Source organism: Zeus faber (genome assembly GCF_960531495.2).
Source record: "Zeus faber genome assembly, chromosome: 18".
Classification (NCBI taxonomy): Eukaryota; Metazoa; Chordata; class Actinopteri; order Zeiformes; family Zeidae; genus Zeus; species Zeus faber.
In genome coordinates, this window is record NC_137210.1 from 14,626,287 (window position 1) to 14,642,118 (window position 15,832).

Genomic DNA, 15,832 nt, shown 5'->3' on the forward strand with positions numbered 1-15,832 from the left:
GAATCGTGAGACCCTGCCGAATACCTCTAATTCAAACCTACTTGCTGTTCAAGAAACTAGCCCGCATTTCCAACAGGCGGTGCACCCAAACTTATATCCCAATCATACACAAATACACGTGTATGCACGCACACACACAAGGCAGCACCTGCTCCCCTGGATCACATGCTAACGAGACGCTAATTGGGGAGCAACACACCATGCCCACACTAACACACACCCGTCCTCACATTGATTCCTTGCGCTACCTCCATTAAAGAAGCTGAGCTGTCTATCATAACACACAAGGAGCTTCAGCACGCGCAAGTTAATAGGAAAACAGCATAATGAGGCCTTTAAAATGAGCTTTTTGCCTGTGACATAAATACGGGTTTCGACATAAAAGCAGGGCAGAATATAAAGTTCAATTCAATTAGGTTTGGGTTTTCCAATGCGGGTGGGCACTAGAAGGGAGGATTTCATCTCATGCTTATGTAACAGTCATGGTATTCAGTCTGAGCCCAATGGGGAGAATAGATCCTTCCCAGCTACGTCACCCAAATACCTTCCTAAGGCACTCGTAGAAGGAGCGTAGGCCTTAGTCCTGTGAACCATCTTAGGGTTGTGTTGGATTTTTTGAGAAAGGTGTAGCTAAGGCTGGGTGATCTAAATAAAATATCTCAGTATTTTCTGACGAATTCCTCCAATAGATTATTTGACGATAATTTGTAGGTGACTATTAGTGCTTTTATAAGACATTTACACAGAAGAATATCATTGGTAATGTGGATACTAAGACCAAACAGGTCGATGTGTTGGTTAGAACAGCTAGAACATGAAGCGTAACTCAATTTTGCATTATTTTACAGTAATGCAGTCTTAAATACAACATTTAACTATATCAGAATATTACAATAGCCAAAATCCCACATGAGGGGCAGCACCAGGACGAGGGAGCCATGACCGACTAGGGATGTGTGCAATTAGTCGACGAGGCGATTAAATGTTACCACCCTCGGTAGCCGGCACCAGAAATACTATTCGGTTAAACTTATGAGGCCCTATTATTATTTTATTAATGTACACATTTAAATGGCATATTGACATAATTTGCACTGAAATGTGGCGTAGGGAAGGTCGTTTTCCTGGGGTCGGCGTCCCCTCATTAAGGAATTCTCGTCGGGCGCATTTCCTGGTTCCTAGTTTTACAGACCCCCGGGGCTCGGGTGCGCCACTGGCCCGCCTAGTCCAGAGGGGGGGGGGTGGAGCTTGAGCGTGTGCGACATACCCGAAAGATGGTGAGCTTTGCCCGGGCAGCGGCATTTAAAATACACTTTGGTTATTGAAGAATGTGATTAACGGTCTCAAATGGTTCTTGTAATATAGGTTATATGTTTTAAAATATACACACATTTGTTTTTTTGCCTTTTAGACTAGTGGACCAGTGTAAGTTTAAGCCTCCGTTTAAACGTCAGGGAAATTAGTCGTTAGGAACCTCCCTAGTGCCGACAAAACTCTATTGGTCTTAAATCTCCATCCCTAAAATGCAACATAACGCAGGGCGCAGCTGAAATAAAATCATGCAAAGACACACACACACACACACACACACACACACGTCTTCTTCCCCCCCTTCCTCGCAGCCCTGCTGTTGGCTGTAAAGGGCCTGCTGATGTTTCGGCCTTATTTATGCAAATCCCATTTTGCAGCTCAGCCACAACAGAGTATTGCTCTCTCGTTCTTCCTTTCTCCCCCTGGCTTGCTCCCTCACTTTCCCTTTCTGTCTGCTTGGCCCCCATCTCAAGAAAATTCTTTAACCGAGTATTTGTTTAGGGCAATATCAGAAATGCTATTTTCCACCTCTCCTCAGCGTTTTCTCGAAGACAATGCTCAGCCTCAGTGCCGGCAGCAGGCACCGTGCAGTCTGCAGAACATGTTCTCTCAAATATAAAGGCCTTTCTATGCCCTTAGACAAGCACACAAGTTGCATGTACCAATTCAAATCCAATTGAATTACAGCAAAGGGTATCTTACAAGTGCTACTCATAAAAAAAAAAGACTGAATTAAATAGGAATTTAGAGCCTGATAAGGGTTTTTTTGTTTCTTTCGGTAAAGATTTCAGAGAAGGGCGTTATTCATGAGTCTCCTGATTTATTTTAAAAAGGCAACATTGAAAATGCAATGTTACCTGGCAAGGCTTTTATAATCTTTTTTGTAATATCCAATTTAAAACACACCTATATTAAATGCGTTCCAGTTTTCTCAAAGTACGGAGCAAAAATGAATAAAACTAATCTTACAATAACATAAACCTGCACAAAGCCACCGGGGTCACCTTTGTTGGCATATATAAACGTTACTATTGGTTAGAGCTGGGTATAAAAAATTACCATACCAGTACCAATACCCTTAAAGCGATACCAATACCAATAGAGTACTTAATTTGATACCTTTTTTTTCTACTATACCCATCATGTGAATGGAAGTATTCAGTTGCATAAAATGCCACCACTCCTCCCCATAAAAATGTTTTTTTTTTTTTGTACACAAAAACATTATGAAAGTGTTCAAATTATTGTATATATAGACATGCAAAAATGCTGCGGTAGTGAGCCAATCACACGTCGCATTAAATTGAAAAACAGAGTAGGGATATCACCAATTAATCTATTGCTAAATTGCTAATAATTCAATCGATTAACATTTTGTCTTATCAATAAGACCCAAACAATCTGTGGTCTTGTTGTAATTGAGTCAATGGCAGTGCTTAATACCCAGCCAGAAGTAGTAGTACTCACTGGAACGACAGGGAGCTGTCAAGAAAATAAATGGCCAGTGGAGCAGGAAGTAGTAAAAGTAGACGGACGCTTCCAGAAGAACGACAAACAACAAACATGGCTGCACATTGGAAATGGGAGCTTCTTGATGCCGAGGAGGAAACTATGTTTATTGTTCCTCAACAACTAATGCTGCGTTAAGATGGACGTTGCGTAGGTCCTCACGGGCCATGGTGCCACCGCCTGGTGACGTCGTCAGCTTTTACGTTATCAATTAATCGACAATTGTTTAAGATTAACAACTATCGATTATGGAAATTCCTTTAAATTTGTGTCCCTAGTAGTGAGCAATCACACGTCGCATTAAACTGAAGAACGCTTGCGGAGGGATTGCCTGCGAGCAAAACCATAAAAGTAGTCATTTTTTTCTAGATCTCGGTACAAAAAGGATCAAATGCAAGTATCGTTTGACTGGAGAAGTTTCAACTACTACTTAGTGTTGGGTTATTTCAGCCGATACCTTAAAGGGATTGAGTACCAACACCCAGCCCTACTATTGGTGAATCGAGCTGTAGGGATACTTAATTACAACAATCGGCGCCTTCATTAGCAGTTTCGTGCAATGTAAAGAATAAAAATGGCAAGGAGCACGACAAGTTATCTAGCTTCAACTAGTTTTTACCACATACACAGCGCTGCCTCGGCTGACGGAAGCAGAAACGTACCGCTACCGGCCGTGTAATACACTAAACCCCCGCTGTGCTCACCTGCTGAGGTGACTGCCAGGCAACATCGACCCATTATGCGCTGCGGGTTGCTCACGTGACTCCACGTGCACGATACGCTAGGAACTTGGAGTTTCGCTAAAGATAGTGGAGCCGCCACAAAGGAAGCATTTAACATATAGATCCAGCATGGACGGGAAAAACGCGCCAACACACACGAGCCACGCCAGCACCGATATAACTGCATTCTTGTACCCCCTGAAAGCGAGCCACGTCAAATATTTAAAGGACACTTAAACTGTTCCACATTCTCAAAATCCTCAATGCTCCCGGTGTAGCGCTGCTACTGTGGTCTGTCTTTAACTCTGGCTCTACCTAAAGTCAAACAGGTCTTTGTTTCATCACTCGTTTCTGTTTTCGGCCACATCGCAATACATTATCACAAGGTGTCTGCATGTATCAGAGAGTTCAATTTATTAGACCATTTTATGAAATATTCTCACAAAATGTAGGGCTTATTATTGGATAAATCATGTCCAGTACTATATATTTAGTAGAAGCAGAGGTAAGTATCAGGTAGAAGTGATGAAGTGAAGAGACACTTCAAATAAATCTCACTTTTAAACAGAAGTTTGAACAGCTAAGTACTGGGACTTGTTGGGGTTCAGGAGTTGGGTTCAGCAGGTAGGTATGAAAGCAACTATCAGGTTCGACAGGAGGCATACGGTTTAATATCAGAAATGTTGAGTGATGCTGAACAACTAAGACTCATTTTAAAAACATAATATATGGACCAACCAAGGCAAAAAAAACGTTTACGTTCACATTGAGATCTCATAAATTGAAATGTATTTGAAAAAACTGAACTGGAGAGATTTTAAGACTTTTAGGACCTGCACCCTGCACCATCACTTCTCTTTGCATTCTCTTTCTCTGCACTTATCACACACTGATGTTCGCCCCCCTTCCAACCCTTACCCTGGTGACTTTCCCTGTCTTCTGTTCGGCAGACGATGCTCGTCCATCCCTGGGGAGGCAACATGTGTGTAGTGTCACATTTTGTCATATCACGGCATGGTGACGGAGCCCTCTCTGTGTCCATCACCGTGATGGAAGTGGCAACAAGAGCAGGAGTAACGAAAAGGGGTGTGATGCAGACGTACCCATGAGGAGGTGTGTGTGTGTGGGGGGGGTCACTCTCTTCACACTTTTACCGTGTGAGCAAGTGGACAGGGGGGTGGGTGGGCGAGTGGGTGTCCCTGTCTGGGACACGATAGCGCACCCCCCCCACCCACACTCTTAGGTTTGCACAGCTGAGTCACTAGTGACACATCTGCTGGCGTCGCCTGGGCACGGTGCCATGAGTGGAGGCCAGCGCTGGCAGCAAGACTGGCTCTCAGCACTCCCTACAGCTCACACTCACACACACACACACACACACACACTTAACCCTACACTTCCATTTCCCTCCGTCTGCCTTCTGTCTATGCAGCTCTGTCTGAGTGGGTGTGTCTCGTTAACACAGATTCACTTGTCTAGTCTATATGGTCACAGACAGGCTCATTAAAAAGAAGAAACGTGCCATTATCTCCTTGTTTAACGGCCGTTCACACGCGCCGGTTGCGTACGGTCGCACCACCACCACGAGCAGGTAGAGCAGATGCAGCGAAACAAAATCCTGCAAGTTTATACGGCAGTGCAATGTGGGATAGAGTTCTGAGGCTGGAAGGGCGAAACTCCTCTCCTCTTTGTAAATACCCTTACACCTCACTCCCCCACCCCCCTTGACTGTGCTCTCTGGTCCATGACTCCCTCTCGCCGTCCCTACAGTTACTCCCACACTCCACATTCCTCCCTTGTGCATGCTGTGAGGACGTCTCCCTGTGGCTAAAAGCATTGTGGGAAATCCCAACGGTCGGGCCCCTTCAGAGGTCTTATTGGCCATTGAAATCAAATGGAATTGAGACTCACTCTCTTCTCTGGTCAAGATCTTCCTTACACACACACACACACACACACACACACACACACACACACACACACACACACACACACACGACTAATGATATACCATTATTACGGTTTTCAGACAGAGCATCTGACAAATCTTGAAGTATTCTTATACAAAGAAAATGCAAACCTAGACATTTGAGGCCAACGTCAATACAAGCCGTGCTGTGCAATGCCTTTCAGCACAATAACGATGTGCTTTGCCTTTTAAACAAGCGCACCCAACCATCATGAAGGTGGAAAATATTTTGCTAAATCTCAATGAGACTCAGCGAACATGATTTCAAATGACCATAGGCTGTAAATAGTCAAAGAAGTCAAATATATGCACCTATAGACAATGGTCTCTTTTGTGTATTAATATAAAAGTCTTGTTTCAAAGTACATGCCTTCAAAGGACCCTACCCTGATGAAGGCATGTAGGCTGAAATGCATTAGTAAGCCAACTAAATAAAAGGCTCTTAAATTATTTTCTAGCACAAAAAGTTAATAATTACTTTTAGAATGATCCAATACACAAACTGGCTGTTGTCTATCTCACCCTGCTATCTAAGAGCACCTGTTTAATACCTTATATCTTACTTTTATCTACTATCTATTATTATTGTTTTTTTTTTTTTTCTTAATTTCAAAGTAATATCTGTCTCTCAAAGGAAGATGAGATAAAAAGCGGAAAGTCTACCATCAAGACAATGGTGAAGGCCACTTGACAGGCATGAAGCATCGGATTACGTGGTACAATCAGAGGACTCTTTCAAACTCACAATAGTGTTTACTAAAAACACTAACATGTGTGTCCCCACATGCACAAGCACGTACACACATACACACGCACATCCTCCTCTATCCTGGACCACAATTAGCACCCTGGAAAGTACATGAGCCGGAGTCTGTCCCTGAATTACCCCAGTTTACACTAGTGTGTCATTCCCATGGAATTTTTAACACACCGGCAAAAACCTGCCCAATTAAATATACAGGCACAACATGACAAGCGCAAACTGGTGCAGCACACTTAATGGTCAAGTGTGCAAACCTAATTCAAGGGTCAACCAAAGACCTTTTATTAACACAAAATCATACATGCTATAAATAATCGACGGATGGGCATTGAGGCACTGAAATACCTGAAGCCATAATTACACCTACTTAGAAGAAACACGGCATCATTAAGAACATTTAATGATTTTATATAATGTGCCCAAAACACACACTTTCAGCCTATGAATAACCTATATAACCTATTCAGATGGAATTCAAGTTTTTTCCAACTTGAGCTGAAAGAAATGTTGCCTCACTAAATGAGTTTCACCAAGTAATAAATCATATGTTAAACATCAGTTGATAGTTCTCCAGCAACCAGTTCTCTTGGGGGTCTAGACTTAACAGGAGGTCACAGCAACAGACAGAGGCACACATCAGGGAACAAAGTGAGAGATTCTGACTTCCCCAAACCATCTTGCGATTGACTTCACAAGGCAACGCGTAGTCCTAAAACCAGGTAAACCTAATTAAATATATTCTTACAATCAGATCTGAAAGTAGTCAGGCTCGTGTGGTGAATGCAAATCTAAGTCATATCAGTATGTGCACAATGTAGAGGGATGGAAAGGGACAGCAGATAGAAATAATGCAGTGATGTAGAAAAGCCAATCAAATCTTTGAAAATACATTTAAATAAAACCATGGCTAGAGAACATTCATAATCTCAAGACCATCTTCATTATCGTACATGAGGACCGTACATGAGGAGTGTCTGCTGGTTGTGTTAAAACAACATCTCTACTTTGCTTGTGACTAAATATTGCTTAGTGACAAATACAGTCCAAAGGCTAACCGGAAAGGGCCTGAATCTGGCTACTGGATTTTATCATTGATGATTGTAGGGATTGAAGTGGGGGTTAGGGTTACTTAACCCTAACCGTAACCGCAGGGAGAGAGGCTCTGTTTAAAAGGATGCAACTCAGACCAGCAGGTGCAGCCCACCTCTGCCATGACTGTCAATCATGAAAGGGTGACATGAAAGCAGAGTGACAGGTACATCCAACTCAGCCAGACACGTCCCTTAGGATCATATAGGTGCGTAAAACCCACCGTCTGACTCACGCGTTCAAAAACCTCCCACAATGGGACAGGCATGGCTCCAAAGCAGAAAAAGAGCGACGTTAATAAAATTGTTGGATCCAAGAGTTTTACATCTGCAATCGCATAATGTGAGCTATTAGATTAAGGCTCTGCAGATGACGAGGATTAAATGATAATTTGTCTGTTGCACAGAAGCAACAGGTTCGTTTCCCACCTCTACCACTACAGTTGAACAGGCTCATATCAATGCATTGTTCAAAAATATGCATACAGGTAAACTGGCATCTTCCAAAGTAGCTTATAATAGAGTTTGGAAATGTTTCTACCATGTTAAAAATAAAGCAACAAATGCAGAGAAACCTTAGTTGGAAACAGTTCACATTTGATGAAAGTGACAGTAAGTGAAGTAATTTACACCCAATATTTCGGATGTTAAAATGAAATGCTTTTCATGACAACCTTACATGCTACGACAAATCCAGCTTGAATGCCTTTTTATCACTCCTGGCTTTCAAACTCGCCATTGCGTTTTTTGTAATTTGCAAGCTTTGAGTCATTAAATGGATATTGTTTCCAACTGCCCTATGTCCAAATTCCTCCAGCATTCCTCTAGCCAAAGATTATTTTGGTAATGAATCTCACAAATTACACTTTATTTAGCTGGCATCTTTACGAAAAAGCCATTCAATGTATTTGTATTATGTATGTGATCATCTATATGCTGATTCCATTGTTGGTGGACAGGTCCGCCTTTCCCGACAACACGCAAAAGTGAAAGGCAGCCGCAGAGAATTTGATAAAACAGCATTGTTAGTTACCACTAATTAACACCAGTTATTGTAAAAGAAAAAGAATAATCAGAAACTGATCTGAAGGCATATTTGTGAGAAGATAAAGTGACATTGGGTACAAAACCTGGAGATTGGGGGGGAAAAACACTTTTGAATGGAATTCTGAGACTTGTCGCGTTATCCACCCGACACAGATTATCTTATGGATTTGACACTTTAAACCAGATCTAAATGATCTGGTAAGTAATGGATCAGTCCTCCTATTAGCCGATAAAGAACATTTAGGACACAAAGACGGCCTCCACTCGAGGTGGGTATTGTTTAAAAAAATGACCATCATGTGAATGGAGGCATTCAGTTGCGTAAAATACCAACACTTCTCCCAATCCAAATTATTTTTACACAAACACATTTTGAAAGTGTTCAAATTATTGAAATATGTATTACATAACTGCACAATGACGTATTTGGGCAGTGTAATTTTAAACGAATAGTCGGTTCAAGAGGAATGATTACAGTGAGGAAACCCTCTTTCACTGTTCGTATGGACACCTGACTGTATTTTAGGACTTGAAACATTGTGAACCCATCCCTTAACTGTTGTAGCTGCTGCTACAACTACTGAATCTGCTAAATTAAAATGTTTCTTTAACTTTGTCAATATCATCTATAGATGTTAGTTGCTTAATAAAAACACCGATAGAATGTTTTATCTCCAAACTGTACTCAGCTGAAGTACTTTAGTACATTTATTTACTGTAAATGCTGTAATGTGAATGTTTATTTTCAGTTAGGCAATGTTATTTGTAGTTAGGCAGTCAGAGGACCACCATGGGGGTCTACTTGGGGTCCTAGAGTCAGGGCAGTCAAGTATGTCAAAGAGACAGCGTTGCCAGATTGGGTGATTTTCCATCCAATTGGGCTACTTTTGATGACGTCGGGGCTGGAAAAAATAGCATTGGGCGGGTACATAAAATTGTGGCTGGTTTGTGAAATAACTGGGAGGTTTTTTTTTCTTTTGCAAGAGATTGTGTCCCCATGCCCCATTTCTCCAAAAACAATAATAATAAAAATAGTGGAACAGTGGAATGGATTACAAATGGATTACTAAGCAAATAGATGACTTAGTTTCTTATTGAATGAAACAAAAGAAGCATCGTGCGTGTCAGGGACAATTCGGTCACTCTTAACCCCTCCCACTTGTCAACAGTTTTCTGGCATTGGGCTGTTTTTTGGTGGATTGGGCGACTTTTAGACTGTGGTTGGGCTGGAAATTGTCAATGCCATCTGGCAACACTGAAAGGAGAGTGCAGGAATTGGACAGAGTGTATTGGATGTTACAATAAACAAGCAGTTAAATGGATATCCTGGACTGTGAATCATTTTTGAAACTGCGACATTAGTTACAGTAAGCTTGTTGTGTCGTCACATTTAACGGCAGTTCGCTGTTTAACGCTTCACGTACCCCTGAACAGAAACTCTGCTCCGTTGACAGATAGCTCTGCTGGCTCTATTAGCGGCGTTAGCTGTTAGCTCCACTAGCAACACACACCGCAGGACTCTGCTGCCCGCCGTAACTATAGTAACAGCAAGAGAAGACGTGCGCCGTTGTAGTCAGCGCTCGGTTCCCTTTGTCATTTGCTAAGCGATAGTTATACATACATACAAAAATCCCTTTCGTCACAGAGAAGTCCCGGGGAAGATCTCTGCTCGTCCCGATGAAATTTTCTATTGTCCCCGGGACGGTGGGACGCGGTTAGTCTTGAACCCTGGAAACCCTTCATGACAACTTAACTAGCATGACAAACCATTTGTAAAAGTTCCGGAATTTAAGTCCTAAATTGTCACTAAGTTCACGGTTAACCACTACAACTACATAAAAATAGAGATATATAAATAGAAAATGAACCTGAACTCAGCATTTCTGTCAGCAGAGAAACACACTTTGGCCTGACATGTGTCCAGGGAGGGGAGCTCTCTGCCACCCACCGTCTGGACAAAGAGTCATCCCCCTTCCACTCATCCCAAAATCGGTTTGTGGTTGAGGCACGCAGTTGCCACCCTGCTGGGCGCACGGCGAAATGCACATACTCCATGTGCTCGATGCCCTCTAATAGTTATATATGGCATGTCAAAACAAACGTTTAATGAAATACCATGGTCAGGTCAGTGATTGATGTCTTTTATATATAACATTTTAGGTTATTTTTGATATCTTAAAAAAAAAAAAAAAAAAAACTTGTGAAAGGGTATCAAATCCTCATTTGGTGAGTGCTTAGGGCTTAAATAGTACAATTTGGGAAAAGCAACATTTGAAAAACATATTGTTTGCAGCACTTGTACAATTTCATACATGCAAAGCAATTATAAAGCCAAACTACAATAAACCACAAACTACTGTACATACAAAAATCAATGTTTTCCGATACAAAAAGTCAACCAGCGACCATTCAAATATTCAACCAGACCTGCCAACCTTGGGAAAATATTTTAAGTACCGCAGTAGTGTAACAGGGAGTCGGTACCGAACATGTTTACCAACTAGAGATGCACCAATTTCAATTTTCTGGCCGATTCCTATTTCTGATTTTTTTTTTTAAGTTTGAGCTGCAGATTCGGATTGCCCATCTGCTGTATGTCAATGACAAATACATCATGTGATCTGATCACGCTCACGTGATCGGACAGCCGCACATACGGACGACCACTGCAATTCTCAGTTACCACAAGAGTGAGATTGCTGATTTTGACACTTTTTATTATTGTTCATTATTCACTATTGAACAATAATAGAGCATGAAACCGTCACAGAGTTAAAATAAAATTGAATATGGGACGGTAACCGAGTTTCCGTATAATACAACCTGTATTACCTGTATACAAACTCTCACTGAGTTTGAGTAGGATACAACATATAACTAACATGGAAATGTCCAGTTCAAACTTCAAATGAAAGTCTCTTTCACTTTAAGTCCAAATACAGGTACTCCTCACTTAATGGTCTGCCTGTTTAACGACTGTTTGGACTTAAAACCAGCTCCCTGACCAGTCTGTATTGTGCGCTGGGTACAATACTGCGTGCACAGCGTCCCAGCATCTCATCGCGCATTTAAGTTCTCAGTCTTGTTCTCGCAGTCTGTCAGTGTACACTACACTAGCGTTCCGGTTTGCCAAGTCCCCTTAGCGTGAAATAACACTGGTCCTCGCTTATCGACCAATTCACTTAAAGTCCTAGTCCTTGGAATGGAACCTGGTCGTTAAGTGAGGAGTACCTGTATACATTTATATTAGATTTATATGGTACTTTGCAAGTATTTTGCAATCATAAAAAAATATAAACAAATAAAGCTAATGGCCGACTCTCCTCACTTTCGTTCACTGTAAGTCCTCCCTCCCTCACTTAAACCAACTGAATCAAATCGAACAACTCGTTTTACTGAGTGACTCGTCAACAACCGAGTCTCAAAAAAGATTCAAACTTTTCATCACGAGCAGAGCTCCGCTGTAGTGACAGCGATAGAAACGCAGTCTGCACAGTGTTGGAATATTGTCAGGCCATAAATAAATAATTTATCTAATCTTATCTAATCTTTGTTTATCTTGAAGTACCTCCAAACAGCCAACATTTTCTTTCTTTTCGCTCTCTTTTTTGAGATAGCCATCGACATTATGCTGGTATTGGGTTTGGGTATCGGGGCATTTTTACCAGTACAGTACATGAGCACAGTATAGGGCATGTACATTTGACCGGCACAGAATCTGAAAATATATCTGACACCGATCGGCCGGTGAAAACCGACCGATTCCGGTCGACGGCCGACCAATCGGTGCATCTCACGTTGTATATGTTAACACAACGACAAAACATTTTTGTGCATTATTATAACTCTCCCACTTCCCATCTTCCCTCACAATGCAGCGTTTCTCCTCGGTGGATGATAAAGTACAGCTCAGTGCACTGCGTATCAGTGGACATTGAGTGAGAGGAGAGGAGAGGGAAGGGGTTACGGAACCACAGGTCATAGCATCTGGTCCAATCCGAGGGATGGAGTTTAAATACCCAATAAATGTACGCTATTGTTTTGTATTGATTGATTGATTTCCATCATTAAATTACAATAATATATATATGCTTTTTTTGTGCAAAGTTTCAGCTGGCATTTCGTACCTGCGTATTTTGACTAAGAATTTCGTAGTTGGTACACAAAACGCGCGCAGGTTGGCAGGTCTGTTCAACTATTGATTGAGGAGCTATACCTCTTTTTTAGCCAATCATCGACGGAGGCACCTCGACACAACAGGGCCCTCACTTGACTAGGTATGCGATCCCCTCCCACCTTTCTATGACATCGTATACCGGGCTTGCAGAAACGTATAAACCAAGCTCAATACGTCATATAAAACACATCTTTCGACTACAAAAAAAAAACTTGAAGCATACAAATGCAAGGAAACATGATTGGTGGGGAGCAAAATTCTTTACCCGTTTAACATTAATACCCCCTTGCTTTCATCCTTCACCTCACCGTGGTTTTTGGTTAACACTCTCCGGATTAGATAGCAGAAAAATAAACATTGCGGGAGACATTCCCCGGCAGAACGCCCTGACCGTTCCATGTCCTCTGCATGTACAGATCAAGAGGTTTCAGACCAAACATGGCACAGACAGTTCAGAATGTTACAGTCCTCCTTGAAAACCACTTCCACAACCGCCAACAGCAGTTCTATTACAGGGCGAGTCATCCACAACTCAAGGCCTTCCTCATAAAAATGCAGCTATCAATGTGGGCACCCCCCATAGATAAATGTCAAAAGCCAAATAGATGGATGTCACTGCCCATGTTTCTTTTGTTCCCTTTGGGTCACAGCAGTCAGCGTTATTTTAATCAGGTTACGGCCCCAGTTGCCGTCCTTTAGGTCAGGTGTGGAGGTTTAAAGGTGCAATGATGAACGTGAAGATGGACGGATGAAAATCAAGACTATGCTCACGTCTCATTTCATATCGGCATCACTTTGTGCTCAGGACCGTAAAAATGAGCCACACTTTGTTAGCGGGGCATAATTAATTGTTCTCCTTCCTTTGCCCCTTGGCATATTTACAGCAATGCTCAAGGACAAGTAAAGGAATTAAATTGGAAAAGGGATGCGCAAACTGTGTGTGTTTCCGAAACAAGGAAAAGATGGCGCAAGAAAAGAGCGGTGACAGAGAATTATACAGGGAGGTGGGTTTACCTCAGGAGCCCCCCTGCCCTTTTAGCAGGGCCTCATATGGAGAACCAGGCCTCAGGTCCCCTGGGCACTGCAGTCCGCTGGCCTCTTGGCTCCTCCCAGTCAGCCACGAAGGCTGTGCACAGAACCTGGCCCACTCCAGCTACAGCACCCTACAGCCACAAGTCATTCACACCTGGAAGACAGAGAGAGAAAACGTTACTTATCCAGTGATGTACAAAGAAACACGCAGAGGTCAAGACTAAACACTGAGCGGCTCGTGTGGACAACCACGGTCTGCGAACACAACCCTTCTATTTATCAGTCGCAAAGCTTAGATCTTATACTCCCGTATTTCACTGAGACACTGTTGTACACCCAAGTTTGGGTACACAGACGAGACTTTACGAAGGATACGACGGGAGATCGTAAGTTTTTCATTTTCCAAATCGTGTGGAAAACTTCTTCCAAGTAATCCTCCGTCATCACGTGAACTGTCCATAATACAGACTGTTACAGGTTTAAAAAGGGGGGGGGGGGGGTGGAGTGGTAATCAAATAATCAGAATGTGCCCAATGCCACTTGTTTATGATACAATCACACAAACAACTCAACCTTCAAAGCGAGCTGAGCTACTGAAGCCAAAGCAGGGATGGCTTGAACACTAAAGAAAGGGAGACTAGCAGGGCTCAAAGCTAGTAGGGTCCCACAATATTGGTGACAGTACTGGTAGAGTTCTTTATTGCTAATCATATTATAGTTTGTAATCAGTAAATCAGGTAAAAACAAATTAGGTAGCCCTACTAATTCACAAAAAAAAAGTTGTTGTTTTTTTCTTTAGAAAACTAAACTTACGTAAGTACACATTTTGGCACTCACAACTTCAGTTTAACTCAAATCTAATGTTATATTCCCAGCTCTGTCTCCCCCCCCACCCCCCCACTGCCTTGGTAATGAAACTCAGCACAAAACTTAATGGGTTACCAGAAAACAGCAGCCACACGGGGAAAAGCAGCGAAATAAAAGCATATTCACGGGGCAGATAAACACAAAAGAAGATCCAGATCTCCCCCTCCAGAAATCTCAGCGCCTCACTGGACACCGCTCGGCGGACAAAGTCCTTCCATGGCGCTCCAAACTCCAGGAACTTTTTTTTTTTTTTTTTTTTTTTCCCCTAAAAGAAGTTGTTCCTGTTTCAGAGCTGAGAGGAGGTGGGAGGTGGGGGTGGGGAAGGGAGGACTTCAGCAACTCGCATTCATGGAGCCTCGGCCAGCGCAAACAAAGTCTTCCCCCGAAGAGAGGGAGGCACTGGCGGCGGCGGCGGCTGGGACCAGAGAACTACGACGTTCGAGCGCACAAACACACCGCGGCCAGACACGTTTTAACCTTTTGTCTGACGATTATTTTTTTTGAAAATTAAAGAAAACAACCCCCCCCCCCCCCAAAAAAAAGACAAAAAAAAAACAGACGGCCCCTCCTTTCAAGTTGTGCTGGCACCAGCAACAACGTAACAATTAAACAGATGCAACAACGCAACAATGATCCGGCTGTAGCAGCGACACACTGCCACTGCCACCCGAGGCCTGTATCACAAACGCGTTTTTATGAATCGCACCGATAAAAACCTTTCTAGTGGAACAAATACATCACCAGCGGGGCCCGGTAATCTCGGACAACGTAGACCACCACGCATGCTGCATTGTGTCCCCCCCTTCTTCTTCTTTTTTTTTTTTTTTTTTTTTCTGTTGTGTGTGATTTTCAACAAGCCCGGGCGGTCCTCCTCCGGTGTTTTAAAAAAAAAAAAAAAGAGCCGATATTTCTCCGCGCCGACTACGCATTCCGGGTGATAATCCGCCGATACGGGACGAAAAACACAGCCATTGCACACGAAAAAAAAAAAAACCAAAAACGAGGCGCACCCGGGCGGTCTTGCCGGGGCCGGGCGCGGTAGATCGGCCGAGCGAGCCTTCGGGGACGGCGGCGCGGAAGAGCGGATACCGGGAGCGAGACGGCCCCGGGAGGAGGACCCGCGTGTGCCGTTGCCAGGAGGCGAGCTACGGCGGCGACACTTTCGCTCCCCCTACGAGGAGGAGGAGGAGGAGGAGGAGGCGGAAAAAAAAAAAAAACTCACCTGGAATGTGTAATGCTTATAATGTCCGTGTTTTGTTTTGGGGTTGTTGTTGTTGTTGTTTTTGTTTTTTCCTCTCCCCCCCCCCCCCCCCCGAGGAAATATGTTTATCAAATCACAACATTACC

At 42.9% G+C, this 15,832-nt stretch overlaps 1 protein-coding gene across 3 annotated transcripts in view; it reads right to left on the minus strand.

Moving 5' to 3' along the window:
- Positions 1–15,591, minus strand: part of bcl9 (BCL9 transcription coactivator) — a 34,160-nt gene extending 18,569 nt beyond the window's left edge. For 2 of the 3 annotated variants that reach the window (XM_080019064.1, XM_080019062.1), the window contains exons 1-2: positions 15,227–15,591; positions 13,601–13,772 (exon numbers count right to left, since the gene is read on the minus strand). The gene's annotated coding sequence lies outside the window, so the exon portion shown is untranslated. Of the gene's footprint in view, positions 1–13,600; positions 13,804–15,226 lie in introns of those variants that run through there. The other variant, XM_080019063.1, reaches the window with a different exon arrangement.
- Between the last annotated feature and the right edge of the window lie 241 nt (positions 15,592–15,832).